Source organism: Ictalurus punctatus, chromosome 15 (assembly GCF_001660625.3).
Source record: "Ictalurus punctatus breed USDA103 chromosome 15, Coco_2.0, whole genome shotgun sequence".
In the NCBI taxonomy this organism is placed as follows: Eukaryota; Metazoa; Chordata; class Actinopteri; order Siluriformes; family Ictaluridae; genus Ictalurus; species Ictalurus punctatus.
Window position 1 is genome coordinate 3,249,422 of NC_030430.2, and position 15,591 is coordinate 3,265,012.

Below are 15,591 nucleotides of genomic sequence, written 5' to 3' on the forward strand. Positions count from 1 at the left end.
AAGTACGGATAAGCCCGGGCTTTGAGGTAAGCTAAATGCTATTGGCTATTTAAAAAGGGGGAGGGGCCACTTGATATGTCCCACCCTGACTCCCTGTTTCAGTGGAAATGACATAAACACGTTGAAGAACACTGCACGTTTCAAGGCACTTCACAGGGACTTTAAGTAAAAGTATATGTGTACTCTGTCAGAATCTTACTCAGTTAAATGTAGAAGTATGAAAGTCAAAATGTATCTGCATTCAAACATATTGTTTAAAAAAAAAAAAAAACAGTCAACATTTATAACAAATGATAAGCAAAGAAAATTTGAGTAAACTCGGATACTTCTAGAACTTGGTTTGCTAGTTAATGAGGAATACATATTTTGGAATGAATGCTGAGGCACATTAGCAATGAAAACAAAATATAACTAACTAGCTAATTTAACAAGCTAGTTTACAAAACTTAACTGGCTACCTAACTGAACAAACTAACGTACAATGCATCACTAGCTAGCTAATTTAACTAGTTAAATATAAAACATAACGAGATCATTTACAAACTCTTTGTTAAGATACCATACTCGTTTAGCTTTTAATGGCAAATTTTAAAGGCTGATTTTAGAATGCTTTGCTGTGAAAAAGTATTGACTTCCTGATTTCTTCTGGTTTTGTGTATCTCCTACTAAATAGTTTTAGATCATCAAACGAAATACAACATAAAACAAAGGCAACCTGAGTGTACACACAGTACAGATTTTATTTTTTACTTTTTTTTATTGAAGCAAAAAAAAAAAAAAACAAGTTCTCCAACACCTGTCACCCGTGTGAAAAACTAACTGCCCCTTTAAACCTAAAATGTGGTTGTGCCAGCTTTAGCAGTAATAACTGCAACCAAACGCTTCTGATAACTGGAGATCAGTCTTTCACAGCGCTGTGGTGGAATCTTCTTTGCAGAGCTGCTTTAGTTCAGCCACACTGGATGATTTTCGAGCGTGAACTGTCCGTTTAAGGTCTTGACACTGCATCTCAATTGGTTCAAGTCAGGACTTTGACTAGGCCACTTCAAAACCTTCATTTAGCTTGTTTTGAACCATTCAGAGGTGGACTTACTCCTATGCTTTGGATGATTGTCTTCCAGTTGCGCTTGAGTTTCAATTTACAGACTGAAAACCGGACATTCTCCTTTAGGATTTTCTGGTAGAGAGCAGAATGCATGTTTCCTCAATTACTGCACGTTTCCCAGGCCCCGAATCAGTAAAGCATCCCCACACCATCACACTCCACCACCATGCTTCACCGTAGCCATGATGATCTTTTTGTGGAATTCAGTGTTTGGTTTGCACCAGGTGTAACAGATCCCTGTCTTCCAAACAGTTTCACATTCGAGTCATCAGTCCACAGAACGTTCTCCCAAAAGGTTTGAGGATCATCAAGGTGTGTTTTGGCAAAATTCAGACGAGCCTTAATGATGTTCTGGGTCAGCAGAGTTTTTGCCTCGTCACTCTTCCATGGACGCCATTTTTGCCCAGTGTCTTTCTGATCGTGGAGTCATGAACAGTGACCTTTATTGATGCAAGAGAGGTCTGTAGTTCCTTCGATGTTGTCATTGCTGTGCTCTTGAAGGAATTGTGGAAGAGCGGACACTTCTGGGAAGGTTCACTACTGTGCAGAGTTTTTCCATGTGGAGATAACGGCTCTCACTGTGGTTCTTTAGAGTCTCAGAGCCTTTGAAATATCTTTGTAACCCTTCCCAGACTGATGTATTTCAATCACCTTCTTCCTCATCATTTATAAAATTTCTTTCAACTTTGCCATAGTGTGTTACTGGGTAAGATCTTTTAACCAACTTCATGCTGTTGATAAAGATCTATTTAAGTGTTGATGTGATTGAACAGGGTTTGCAGTGATCAGACCTGGTTGTGTCTGGTCCAGCTGAACCCCATCATCAGTGCAGGTTCATAGATTTGCCACAGGGAAAATGCATTTTCACACAGGCCCAGTTGGTATCGGATAACTTTTTTGCGTCAATACATTACATTATCATTTGAAAACTGTGTTTTGTGTTTACTCGGGTTGCCTTTGCTTTATCTTAGATTTCGTTTTAATTTCTGAAACAATTTAGTACGAGAAGAAATCACAGCACCACGTCTGAATCTGTAATTCCTATGAAAGACGACACATTACTAACAATGAAAACAGCAAAAACAAAAGGTACTTCAAAGGTCATAATGGAGTACAAAAAAAAAAAAATTCTCTTGGAAGTTTAAGTAAATTAACAAAATAATTTTCCATCTCACTTTACAGGTAATGAGGTGACATCCTCTAGTGTGTGATTTGGGACGTAGCCCTTGTCTCAGTCTATGGGAGGCCTATTTCCGGTTGGATCTCTATGGAGACGGTTGGGAGGGAACTTTAGAAAGCATTTGCGTTCGCTTTCAAATTTAAGCTTCGAGCAGGCATGCAATTAAGCTGAAAACCACCATGTCAGACCGCGGGCTTTTCTGGAGAGAGCAGAGTATTTATCTTTCCAGCCCGCTGCTAAAAACAGACTTACAAAATGCCATGTTTTTCCCACCATCTCAGTAAAGCAGACAACAAAACGGACGGAAAAGGGATTTTAGGAATGTAGCCTTGCTTTTTTTATCAGTGTACGAAAATAGGAACGCTCACATTATCGTACAGCCTTTTCTGAAATTTTCGTTTATATTTCTTTCAAAGTGACAAACGGGAACCTGACGCACAGTATGAGTGTTTATTTACAGGAATATAGGGGACAGCGGGGTAATGTGTCACTGCTCATTAGTGATGTGTCGTTCATGAATGATTCGTTCATTTTGAACAAATCTTTAATATGACTCGGGAACGACGAGTTGTCTCGGAGAGTGATTCGTTCCGTTTTGACCGCGCACGCGCTGCAACATCCACATAGGTTCTGTACAGGAAACATAAATGATTAGTACACGTCCCGAGTCTTCGGGTTCGAGTCGTGCGTTCTTCCCGTGACCGCCCCATAGGCAAGGCACCATGCAGTACCGGAAACAGAAATGATTAGTTCGCCTCTCGAGTCTTCGGGTTCGAGTCGTCCGTTCATCACGTCACAGCCCCACTGCGTTCAGACTATGTCACGAGTCACGAGATGAACGAATGAACCCGAAGGCTCGAGACGTGAACTAATCGTTTCGAATCAAATGTGACGTGACGAAAGAACGACTCGGCTCGGGAGGTGAGGTGAACTAACAGACTGCATAGCCTGAAGACCTAATGTTAGACTATTCATTAATCATTTCTTTTCCTCGTAATTCGGCCTTGGCTGCATTAGCCTATAGTTTATTTTTATTCCAAATGTGATCGACGTTTGCGTAAGTAGTAGATGTGTTGGGGAATTTAACATGACACATTTTAATTATATTCTGCTGAAATGAACGAAATGACTCGGAAAAAAGATTCGTTCATTTTTCTGAACGAGATTCAAAGATCCGAGTCGGTATAATGATCCGAATTTCCCATCACTACTGCTCATACCTCCGAACACCAGAGGTGCTAGCTGAGAAATGTGTTCCTTCATGTTCTGAGGTCATTTTCCTTTCTCTACTCTGAGGTGAGCACGATTTTCTTTTTTTTACATTCAAGAGTGTAAAATTTTTTAGAGGAAAGAATAGGATGTCTTTATCGACAATCCTATAATTAAGCTAGCCTAGATATAATAGCCACTATTAGCACACGTTGGTTTGTGGCAAATTATTGTATGCAGCAGGACTGCCAACTCTCACGCTGTGAATGTCACCGTATATAAGCGGCGGCTAACCGCCGCCTGCGCCACGATCGCCGGAGACAGAGCTGTTCAGACATTGTGCACACAAATCATTCGATTTACATGTCTAAAATAGCTATTATTCATTCATTCTTTCTTTCTTTATCGGAAATGTAACCAGTTTGAATGAGATTTGAAAAACAGTTGCGATCATTAGGATTGCAGATAAGTATTCTAAAGTATTGGAAGAAGAGAGCGGGTAAAGTTATCGGAGAAGACAGGGACGGTATTTTAAAGTCCCCGTGAAGTGCCTTGAAACGCACGGCGTTATTCGCTGTGTGGATGTAATTTCATCCGAAACAGGAAGTCGGGGCGGTACATAATGAGTGGCCCAGCTTCCATTTTAAAATAGCCAATAGCGTTTAGTTTACTCCACAGCCTGGGCTAATAGTAAAGAACATGTTAATGTTTGGGCATGTTACATGAATCTGAAAAGCAGTTTTCAAAAGTTTCTTGTTTTGTATTCTAATGTTTGAAAGGGTTTTAAAGTATACCTTAAGATCAGTGTTACAGAAGGTAATATATATATGAGGTTTAGATGATAAATGGTGAGGGTTAAACCATCTTGATTTGCATGGAGGATTGGATCTGACAATAATGGAGTTTCTGAAGATTTGGTTAAAGTTAGTATGCCACTGGGGATAGAATTAATTATTTTTAAAAAGTCTTTTTCATTTACGAGTGTATAATTGCCCGTTCTTGTCAATAAGCTGGTTTGCAATTACTATGTTACGCTGGAACCAGTTCGCCGCGTACAGTGACTTCTTGTTGAAAGTGTTATTACTGTTGTTCCAGGGAGAGAAGGTGTGCTTCTACACAAAGTGACCGGTACAGTAACGCAGGTTTGTGGTAACTAGCTGGGCTAAGCTGTACTTGACAGTTAGTACCATGGATTTTTATAATGTTGGGGCGGGACATCTCAGACTCTAGAGAGCCTTTGATTGGACAGAAAATCTGATGAGAAACTGAAGTACCGGATGATGTTATCAAAATTGTTGATCCGTATCGGTGGTAGAGAGACTGTACATTTTGAATGCATACATCTCCTAAATGTGAATTTTGTCATTGTTTTGGAGCACACTAGATAACCTTTAGGCTGACATATTCATACTAAAAGCAACAAATCTTCCATTTTGATTTCATGGGGACTTTCATGAAAGATTGTGACGGCAATGGAGGGCAAAGACAAGGGCCTGGTGTGGAAGAAATAATAAACAGTCAAATGGAAAAAAGCGCATTTTACCTCCATAATTCTCATTTCCGCACAGCAGAAAAGGTCATTTGACTCATTCCGCTCCAACCAGGAAGTCAAAATTGGCAACCCTGATACAGTGAAGGAAAATTAAGTATTAAGTAAATTAAGGAATGTCTCGTGAGTGTGCACTTATGAATATGAAGTCGTGTTCATAAGCATGAAGAAGCATATGTTTGAAAAAACTAAATTAATACGGGGAAAAGTCTCAGGACACTACAAATGACCGTCACTAATGATTTGTCGTAAAGCTGTTGTTGGCCGTTACAGCTTCGAGACGTCTACGGTAAGAAGAAATAAGTTTTTGCAGCGTTGTGTTTCAGTTTTGGTCCATTCCTCGTGGCAAATTGTTTCCCAAGGTTACAAGGATCCCTCTGGTGGGCGTGCAATTTCAAAATCCTCCATAAGTTATCATTGGGATTCAAGGCAGGAGACATTGAAACTTTCAAACCAAGAATATAAATGTTCAATATCTTGAGTATTTAATATTCAAGATTCTACACTGTTTCTAGGTCCCAGTGTAAATGTGTTAAATACTGACCCTGTTAACCGCTTTGTACAAAAGGTTTGATTTTCTTCACGCCTAACCGCTTCGATTAAAGGATGTGTTCAGACGACACTCCGGCTGATTTGATATATAATGGATCGTAAGGTTTTGCACAAACTTGTGGAGTCCATGCCAGCTCGAGTGCACACTGTCATTAAAGCAAAAAAGGGGACAAACCAAACACTACGAAAGTCTAGAAACTAAACATTCTGCTTTTCACTCAAGCTGTTGTAAATAATAGAATTTGTAATGAAAATGGTTGTATTAAATTAGAAAAGAATGCAAAATAAAAGCATTTTCTCCAACGGTCTCAGACTTGTGGACCACACTGAACAGTATACACACAGTTTTTACTGTGGCTGGCTTGACTGCTGTCTACACTTCATACTCGCAACACTGTGGATCTCCAGCTTTCACTATGGATCTCCAGCTTTTAGAAGCAGCCTTGCACTTCATTCAGTTCACCATGCAGCTTCCCAAATAACCTTTAAAAGCGTTCGTCACCTATTGAGGTGAAAAACGCTTCTCGCTCGTGATTACATAATACTCTATATTCAGTACTTAATTAACTGGAGTTAATATACAGTCTGCCCCCTTCTGTTAAGATCAGGAAGTACACCACCACAATTAGAAATATATTCAATACTCGAAGGTTCTCAAAGTGTGGTCAGTGATTTTAAATTGAGTTACAGCACTACAAATCACAAACCACCAACATGAAAGTTATGTTTATTACTAGCTTCGTACAGTACAGTTATTAGCCTGCTCGACAGTTCACTTGTATTGAATAGGTTCAATCCAAACCGCGACACTAAAAACAATGTCCATATCAAGCTATTGTGTTCAATCAGTGGAAAGACCAGAGAAAAAAAGTTTTTAAAAAAATTATTAGACAGAATATTATCGTACACATTTAAAAAAAAAAAAAAAAAAAAAAAAAAAGTTCTTGAAATAAATCTTTACTGAGGCGGTCCATGGAATTTATTTTACAGTTAAAGAGGGTCCTGGATACAAAAAGTTTGAGAACCCTTGATATGTATGACTGCACAGGACAAAGCCTACAGGTGTTATATAAAAAGAACAAGTGCATGAGGATTTATATTATCGTGTATAAATATAAGAAATAAATGAAGCCAATTCCTGGGCAATGATTAAGACTTGGTGTCGTGATTGTTTAAGCGTTGGTATAAGGAATCTTAGGTCATTTAAAAAAAAAAAAAAAAAAAAGATATTCATACAAAAAGAAAGGGGGGGGGGGGGGGGACGACTAAGCCTTTTTTCATGATGCATGTCAGTAGGTGAAAAATAAATGCATGAATAGGAAAAAAATACTGATTTGGACTGTTTGGAGAGCATTTCTGAGGCCTGTTGTCTCCCCAAACCAAACCAGATCTTTCAGCATAAATAAAGATTTTCAGCACGTGCAGTCAGTATTTTATTTCTCCATAGCTCAAAAGATACCACAAAACATGATCCTAGACATAACTGGCAACACAATAAAGCATTAGGAATCTCCTCACACCATGCTAATTTGTGTTTTATTCTGACTTGATGTCAAGTGTCTCCTGACAAAATGGCTCAGTGTCACGTACAAAAACCTTTTTTTTAATTTTTATAAACGTATGTCATTTCTCAGACACAGAAGTGCCTGCTGGGTGATAAAGACACTCCTGGTAAAATAGGCAAAATGGACATGGTTCTGTATTCAAAATGCAGGTTCTGTATTAATTACACTAATCACTTTATTGTTATCAAAACTATAATCAATTATACATCTCAATCCGGAAAAAGCAACCAAGGGTCAAATCTCCCATTCAAAGCATAATTAAGTGTACAGTCATCGACTTTTTTTTAATTTATTTATGCACAACGCAATCGATTCAACGCTGTAAACGAGGGCCGGCCCACAATTTGTTTCCTTGCATTCAAATAAAGGAAATGTTATCCAGCTTTCCCAGAACACGTCTTCGGTCGTGTTGTTGCAATGTATGCATGGTGTTTAAAGATGAATTTTTTTTCTTTAAACGATATACGTACATTAAAACTATTTTTTAAAAGGCATAAAAAATATATCATTCATTCTAAAAAAAAAAAAAAATTCTGATATTCGAATAATTAATTCTGTTGGAGCTCTAAACCTGGATTTGTATTCACAAGAATCTATAAAAATGATTGAAAAAAATGTACTGTAGAGCACTGTCCTCCAGAAATATTGGCACCCTTCATCAAAAGAATACTACATGCGCTAAGTGCTACTTTTAAGCTCCAAGGACATTGTGTAGTTTTATTTAAATATGTCTTTTAAAATAGAGCAAACTCTAGTTTGCATTCCTACAATTAATATTTTGTGACGCCTGCCAGAGAGACTACTCCAACATTGGGTCTGTAATGGCCAAAAAAAAGAAAAAAGAAGGTGGTTGGAGAAGACACTGGTAGAGGGACAGTAGTCCACATTTCCAGTAGGGTTTAGTAGCATCTAGCTTTGGCCAAGTCTGAACCTCCTGGCAGAGGCAACAAGGTTGTGGGCTTAAATATCCTGCTACAACAAGAGCCCCATAAACCACACCAAACAGCCCCAAAGCATCTCTGATGCACAACCATATTTCCTGTACATATCCGGTGCTTTGTGTTGTATGTAATCTCCATTTTGTTGTTAATGGGGTGCAAGAGTTTAGTTCTGCTCTCAGCTCAACACAACACAAAGCTTTATAAAGGGTGCCAATAATTCTGACCTTTACATTTGAAAGAAAAACATTATTCATATCTTAATTCCGGCTTTCCATTTTAGATTTACTTTGCCTTATGGCGGTTTTAATAAAATGTTCTGACGCTGTCTGTACTGAAGCCACAAAGACAGAAGGATCTGCATTTCAGTATTTTATCCTTTTAATATTTATGCCATCATGTATGCGTCTTAGGTCAATGTGTCTCTTTCACACATTATATATATATATATATATATATATAAGTTAAGTTATGGCTTATATTGGGAGTAAAAGCTTAGTTAAAGGATTTAATTCCTGCGGGAGTGTACTTGAAAGGCTCCGTGTGCTTTGGGTTAGCTGATCTGAGCCTAGAAGCTGGTGTCGTTGATCATGCCGTAGGCCTCGTAGAGCTGATTCAATAAGTCCTTCTTCTCCTTTTCAGGCAAGAAACACGACTTGGCTGCATTTATGTTCTGCAGAACCGAAATGAAACAGTAAAATTATGTGCCACACTGTAATTGCTTCATAATTCTTTCAGTTTTATTAACTGTATTAGATGAGGGGTTTTTTTTCTTCCTTAATTTATCCCATTTCAATACAGAAATATAACCCTTAACCTTCGCCTTATGTATAATGATACGACGCTGTAAGTAGACCAAGTTAGCTGCTTTATACCGCTGCGCTGTTGAATTCTCGATTGTGATTGGTCAGAAGGTGTTGATGAGTTTTCTATAACGGCAGCTCTGACAGCAGTGCCGTGTGTAATTCAAAGCACAGCTTTAATATTTAATATTATATTAAATGTATTTTTTTTTTTTTACACCTGATTCACAAAGACTGGTATGGCAAGTGCGCCACGATAATGTAAGGTTCTAAACAAAGAACCGCGTATGATCGTTGATAAGCTTGGTCATTGGTTGGTCGTTTTTCCACTAAAGCAAAATTTCTTTCCAGTTCCACGGGAACATGACAATCTACAGGGTTGTTGTTGTTGTTTTTTTTTTTCTTTCTTTCCGTCTTATTCACTTTAAAAGCTAGAAAGTGATAACAGGAACTAAACTGTGTTGTGCATGTTCTACAACAGGAAACTTATTTATAAGTCGATAAAAATACATCGTCCTGTAAAAATTTCATATGAAAACGTTGGCAAACTGCTGTTGTATATGAGGAATTAAACACCTCAGGAAGTGCCGGCATTCAAAAATGATCAGGGAGGAGCAGTAACTCAGTTCTGCATTATGCTTCATCACAACACCGTGTTGTTATTTTCCTATACCATTATGCCGTCATATTTTATTCTTTATAAATGGAATCGATAATCCACCCATCCATCCATCTTCTACCACTTACTCCTTCTGCAGGGTCACGGGGAACCTGGAGCCTATCCCAGGGAGCATCGGGCACAAGGCGGGGTACACCCTGGACAGGGTGCCAATTCATCGCATGGCACAATCACACACACACTCACACACCCATTCATACACTACGGACACTTTAGACACGCCAATCAGCCTACCATGCATGTCTTTGGACTGGGGGAGGAAACCGGGTACGCAGCACGGGGAGAACTCTGCACACACATGGCCCCGGTGGGAATCGAACCCCAGACCCTGGAGGTGTGAGGCGAACGTGCCTAAGCCACCGTGCGCCCATGGAATCGATAATCTTTTTCTGCTAAACTAGATCTTTGGTTGATCTACATATTTTCTCACCCGCGATGAATCTAAGCTGTTTACAGATTTGGTAACAAACAAGTTCTCTCTGTAAAAAGAGAAAAGAAGGTTGGGGGGGGGGGGGGGGGGGATGTCTCACCAGCTGCACAAATGTTTCCTCGGTAAAGCCCATGTATTGCTTCACAGTCTCGTACTCGGAGTCCAGGGTGGAGTTGAAAATCACGGGGTCGTCCGTGTTCAGAGAGTAGTTTGCGTTGTCTTCCTTGAACCTGCAAACAAAAAGACGAAAATCGACATAATGTGATTGGGTATTGAGGAAGACTGGGACTGGGACTCGGGCACAGAGAAGCATGGAGAGAAATGTACAAACAATATTATAAACAATATTATATTTAAAAAAAAAAAAAAAAAAAAAGACGTGGTGCCAGACTTCTTGGATACAGAGATGCTCATATTGATTCAGTCTTGTATTCAATGTAATTTTTTACATGATTACATGTCATTAAAATGGCACGGCTTAATTCTAAATATTGAGACCAATCTGTGAATTGACAATGTAAGCGGTTTACAATAACATCTCATTAAAATGTTGTTCACAATTAATTGTGACTATTTTTGTAGAAAATAATCTTTACACACAATAATTCCAATTTTCACTCAAACAACTTGGCGAAACTCTTTTTTTTCACTCAAAGGGAAAATTCTAGATAATCATGTTAATATAATCGTGGTTGATTCGGAGTCCTTCCTCTGGTAAGAATGCAGTGCATTTGAGTTCACATGAGTCAGATTTACCTGATGAGTGGATGCTTAGTGAAGTCTGGATCACAACCTCCTGTCAGTTTACTGGAGATTGGGCATATCTGAAACAGCACACACAAGTCACATTACACCACAAATTTTAGCACTGTATACGCTCGCTGCCCTCACGGTCTTATAAAAACTGAGATTTTAGCACATTCTCTTAGTACACAACCCTGGCCCTGCACATTTGAGTCTTTTCCCTGCTTTAAAGGGATAGTTGAGTGGTTTTCAAAGTGGGGGCCACCAGGGGGCGCCCGGGGGCCTCAACAACTTGGTGTGAAAAATAAATAAATACATGATTCTCACTCTCAGACAACCACACACACACACACACAATCAATTCCTAATGTAATGTAAAGATGAAAGATAATTATTAATAATAAAAAAGGGGGATATATTCAGAAGTCTGTATTTTTAATATGTTTTAAGGACATCTTGAAAAAGGGGGGCCTCAGTCAAATGTTAATACCATTTGGGGGGCCTTGCCCTGGAAAAGTTTGGGAACCCCTGGGATAGTTCATCCAAAAATGAAAATTATGTCATCAATTACTCACCTTCATGTCGTTCCAAACCCATAAGACTTCCGTTCATCTTCGTAACACAAATGAAGACGTTTTAATGAAAGCTGCGAGATTTCAGTCCCTCCATTTACTGTCCAAGTAACCAAAACTTTCAAGCTCCAAAAAGTTCATCAAGGCATCACAAAAGTAATCCAAAAAAACTCAAATGAAGTCTTTATTCATAAAATATCTTCACTTCCACATAGACGTCAGACGCATGTTCACGAGAAAACCCCGGTGCGTGCGTGTTGTGCTGACGCCAGTCCTCCTCTGTATCGTAATCTGCACAAGTCTTTGTTAGAAAGATTGTTCTGTGTGACTCAGATTGTATACAGCGTCCCTCTTCTGTTGCCATAAACAGTGAAGCGCTTCTGAACGTCCACGATACAACGGACCTGGAAGAGCTGCAAGTGTTTACAGCGGAGGAAGAAGGACGATGTACACAAACTGAGTCACATAGAATGCGTGTCAGAGATCTACGTGGACATGAAGATATTTTGTGAATAAAGACTTCAGTTTAGTTTTTATTTTTATTTTTTTAGAGTCACATGGATTACTTTTACGACGCCTTTATGAACTTTTTGGAGCTTGAAAGTGTTGGTTAATTGGACTGTAAATGGAGAGACAGAGATCTCCAAGGTTTCATTATAATCTCTTTATTTGTGTTCCGAACATGAACGGAAGTCTAATGGGTTTGGAACGACATGAGGCTGAGTAATTGATCGCTTCAACACACCTGACCCAAGTAGAGCCAGTCATGAGTTGAAATGGATGTGTTAGAGCAGGAAAACTACTCAAATGTGCAGGACCAGGGTTGGGAACTTGGGTGTAGGCTTATGTTTACAGTTTCCACCAGGGGGCGATATAACACCTTCAAATAGGCTTGTGCTCCTCTCTCAACATCTTGCAATCATTCTTTGAGTATTTTTAGTACATGTATATACACAATAGAGTAAAAAAAACCTTACTATTTGAGACTATTTGAAAATATTAATAATTACATTACTACTATGATATCAATTATGCAGCGACCAAAAAGTGTTCAACAAATCAAAGCCGTTAAACTCTTTTAGATTTGACATTCTTGACAGGATGAAAGCTTTGGACACTGGCATTATTTTTTTGTTTCATGAGGGAACTTCTTCAAAAATTTTCTACATTTCCAAGGCAAAGCAATTTGTCTGCTGCTTCTCCAAAGTTCTAGATGAACAAAAAATATTACTTTGTGGGGGGGGCGGTGCACATAGCACACCATGCTAATGTGCCTTTAGTCTTCATCTATGACCAAAGAACACTGCGGGAATCACATAACTAAAACTGTTCTAGTGGTTTACTGCAGGTTTAATTTAAAGCCTTTCATTTGAAATAGAAAATAAACAACACAAGGCAACCTCCTCAAAAGCTAAGAATTGCATTTGGTGCTTTTTTTTTTTTTTTTTTACCTCAAAATGCATATTCTGTTCGAGCAGCTGTTTGTACAGCTCTTCATCATTGATTGTGTGATAACCGTGTCCAATACGCTCTGCTTTCAGCACCTCAACAGCCTGAAAAGGAAACACAACTGATAAGAAAACGGAAGACGCTTAACTGAGAATTTTGACTGACAATCTGTTATAATTCACGCCAAGATTTTGTCTGTTTGCCGAATCCATCCATATCAATATATTTTATTAACCGAAACAGTACAAAATGTAAGTGCAGGGCTGTTTCCTCTCCAGTCAGAGAGAGGCCAAGTGTTTGCCTTGGTGCGTCATTTTGATAAATGAGGTGAGAACAAACATGACGGAAACTGATTCATTCGCCATGGGGCCATGGTTTCAAGCACCATGCTAGCTCAAATAAAGCAGAGAACTCTGGGAGCTGTGGGAATCCTGCATGCTCATGACTGTGCTGGCATTTCACTGGCATAAATTATTAACAGACTAGAAGGAAAACTACTAATGGTATGAATAGCTGAGCTTTCACTCTGTTTCTGTTTCATTTCATCTTATTCGTTAGAAATAACAAAATGTATGTATGTATGAAGTTTTACATCAGGATCAAATATAGTAAATACACTATAGTAATACACTCTGCAGAAAATGTTGTTTGTTTGTAGGTTTTTAAACCTGTGGTCTATTACAGATAAGAATTTCCAGAATGTCCCAGTACTGAGAAAAAAAACAAATAACAAAATCTCTTAACTGGGAACTCACTTATATGACTGAATTCAAAACTACAACAGTTACAGTACAACAATAAAGTTTTAAAGCTCATACACACAACAGAAAGTCTTCTGCAGTCTTAGCCAAGACTGGAGCGTAGGATTAATCCGTGTATGATTAGACGCACATGACTAAACCTATGATCCAGAACACAAACTCTTTAGTAGGGGGAAAAACAATCATAAAAGCATACTTCAAAATGACAATGTTTCACACACACTTGTATTGACTTCCCCAGCAGATTCGCGGTACAAAGAAACAAAAACGATTCTGGTGGGGGTGAGGATCACACATCTCCCCTGCAGGTGTGGGAGATAAAGATTAGGTTGCTAGAAAATGCTAGTGTGTTGCTTTAATTGAACCTCTGTAGTAAGTGTGGGGCGATAGGACAAATATATTATTCTGAAAACATTTCTATGATACTTGATATGGATCACAGTATATACAGTTGCAATCAAAATGACTCAACCCCCAGTGCAAATCAGGTTTCTTGTCAAAATGTAGAGACTTTCAGCTGTTTGCGATGAACAAATCAAACAAAAGCAATTGAAATAGTTCAACACGACGAATGCTTCAAGTGGTTTCCACAAATTCAACTGAAAATGCAACTTATAATGACTTCTCCAGTTTTAAAATTATTCACCCCTTCATGGTGAGCATCTTTAGTACTCAGTAGAGCTCCTTTTACTGTTATGACCCGCTGCAAACGAGATGCAGATCTCCTGGCAGCGTTTCTTTACCCGTTCCTCATGAGCAGTGGCCTCCAGTGCAGTAATATTGTTGTGTTTGTGTGCTGCGACCGCCTTCTTCAAATCCCACCAGAGATTTTTTTATGGGGTTGAAGTCAGGTGACTGTGACGGCCCTGTAGAATCTTCCAGGATTCTTCTGCAACCAAGCCTTGGTGGAATTTGAGGTACGTTTGGGATCATTGTCCTGTTGGAAGGTCCAGTGACGCCCAAGCTTCAGCTTCCTCACAGACGGCGTGACGTTTTCTCCTAGGATTTCCTGATACTTCAATGGATCCATCTCGCCTTCCACACGGTTTCCAGTGCCAGAGGATGTAAAGCAGCCGCAGAGCATCACCGAGCCTCCACCATGCTCGACTGTGGACAGAGTGTTCTTTCTTCATTCTTCTTCCTCCAGACATTCCGCTGATCCATCGTGCTGAAAAGTTCCAGTTTTGTTTCATCGCTCCACAGAACAGAATCACAAAACTTCCGTGGATTATTTATATGATTTTGAGCGACTTTTCTTGTGCTTTTGGGTCAGCAGCGGTGAACGTCTTGGAGTTCTGGCATGGAAACCTTCTGCGTTTAGTACACGCCTTACTGAGCTCACTGAAACCTCAGTGCTGTTACACCAAGTCTCGCTGCAGGTCTTTTACCGTCACGCGAGGATTTTTCACAACCTGCCTTCTCACAAATCTGCTTGTATCCGTTGATAGCTTCCTTTTTCTGTCCCGTCCAGGTATTTCATATGTTTTCTACCCCTAGCAAGTTCAGGTATTTCATGTGTTCCGCTCAAGCACACCTGCTGCAACTAATGAAGCCCTTGATTAGTTTAATCAGGTCTGCTTGAGACAACACCTGTTTTGCATATTTGTGCTGTTGTGAGGGATTCTATTCAGGGGGGAATCAATTTGAACCTGGAGAAATCGTTATAAGTTGCATTTTCAGTTGAAACTATTTCAATTGCTTTTGTTTGATTTGATCATTGCAAACAGCTGAAAGTCTCTACATTTTGACAATAAACCTGATTTGCAGTGATGGTTGAATCATTTTGCTTGCAGCTGTAGGTTTGCTAGACAGCAGTGTTGTATTTTAAAGAACCCGTGGGAAAGGATGAGTTTTTATTTTTATTTTGACATTTATTTAATATCTATATTGAAAATGAACAGAAAAGATACCATTTTACATCAAATCAGACGCTGCCAATTTAATTCTAAAAAGATCACAATGCCATTCATCACAATATTAATATTAGATGATCATTCTGTAGAAATATTAAATTCAAAACCAGAATCTATGCGCTTGATCTGCTGGTGAAGCTAA

General features: G+C 39.0%; 1 gene across 1 annotated transcript in view; it reads right to left on the reverse strand.

The window, feature by feature from the left end:
- ada (adenosine deaminase) overlaps nucleotides 1–15,591 on the reverse strand; it is a gene marked incomplete at its 3' end in the record, with an annotated part of 35,604 nt that overhangs the window by 5,085 nt on the left and 14,928 nt on the right. Inside the window, 6 exon segments of the mRNA NM_001329302.1 lie at nucleotides 1,081–1,099; nucleotides 4,912–4,929; nucleotides 8,300–8,771; nucleotides 10,111–10,240; nucleotides 10,767–10,834; nucleotides 12,778–12,879. The product of NM_001329302.1 is annotated as an adenosine deaminase (mRNA).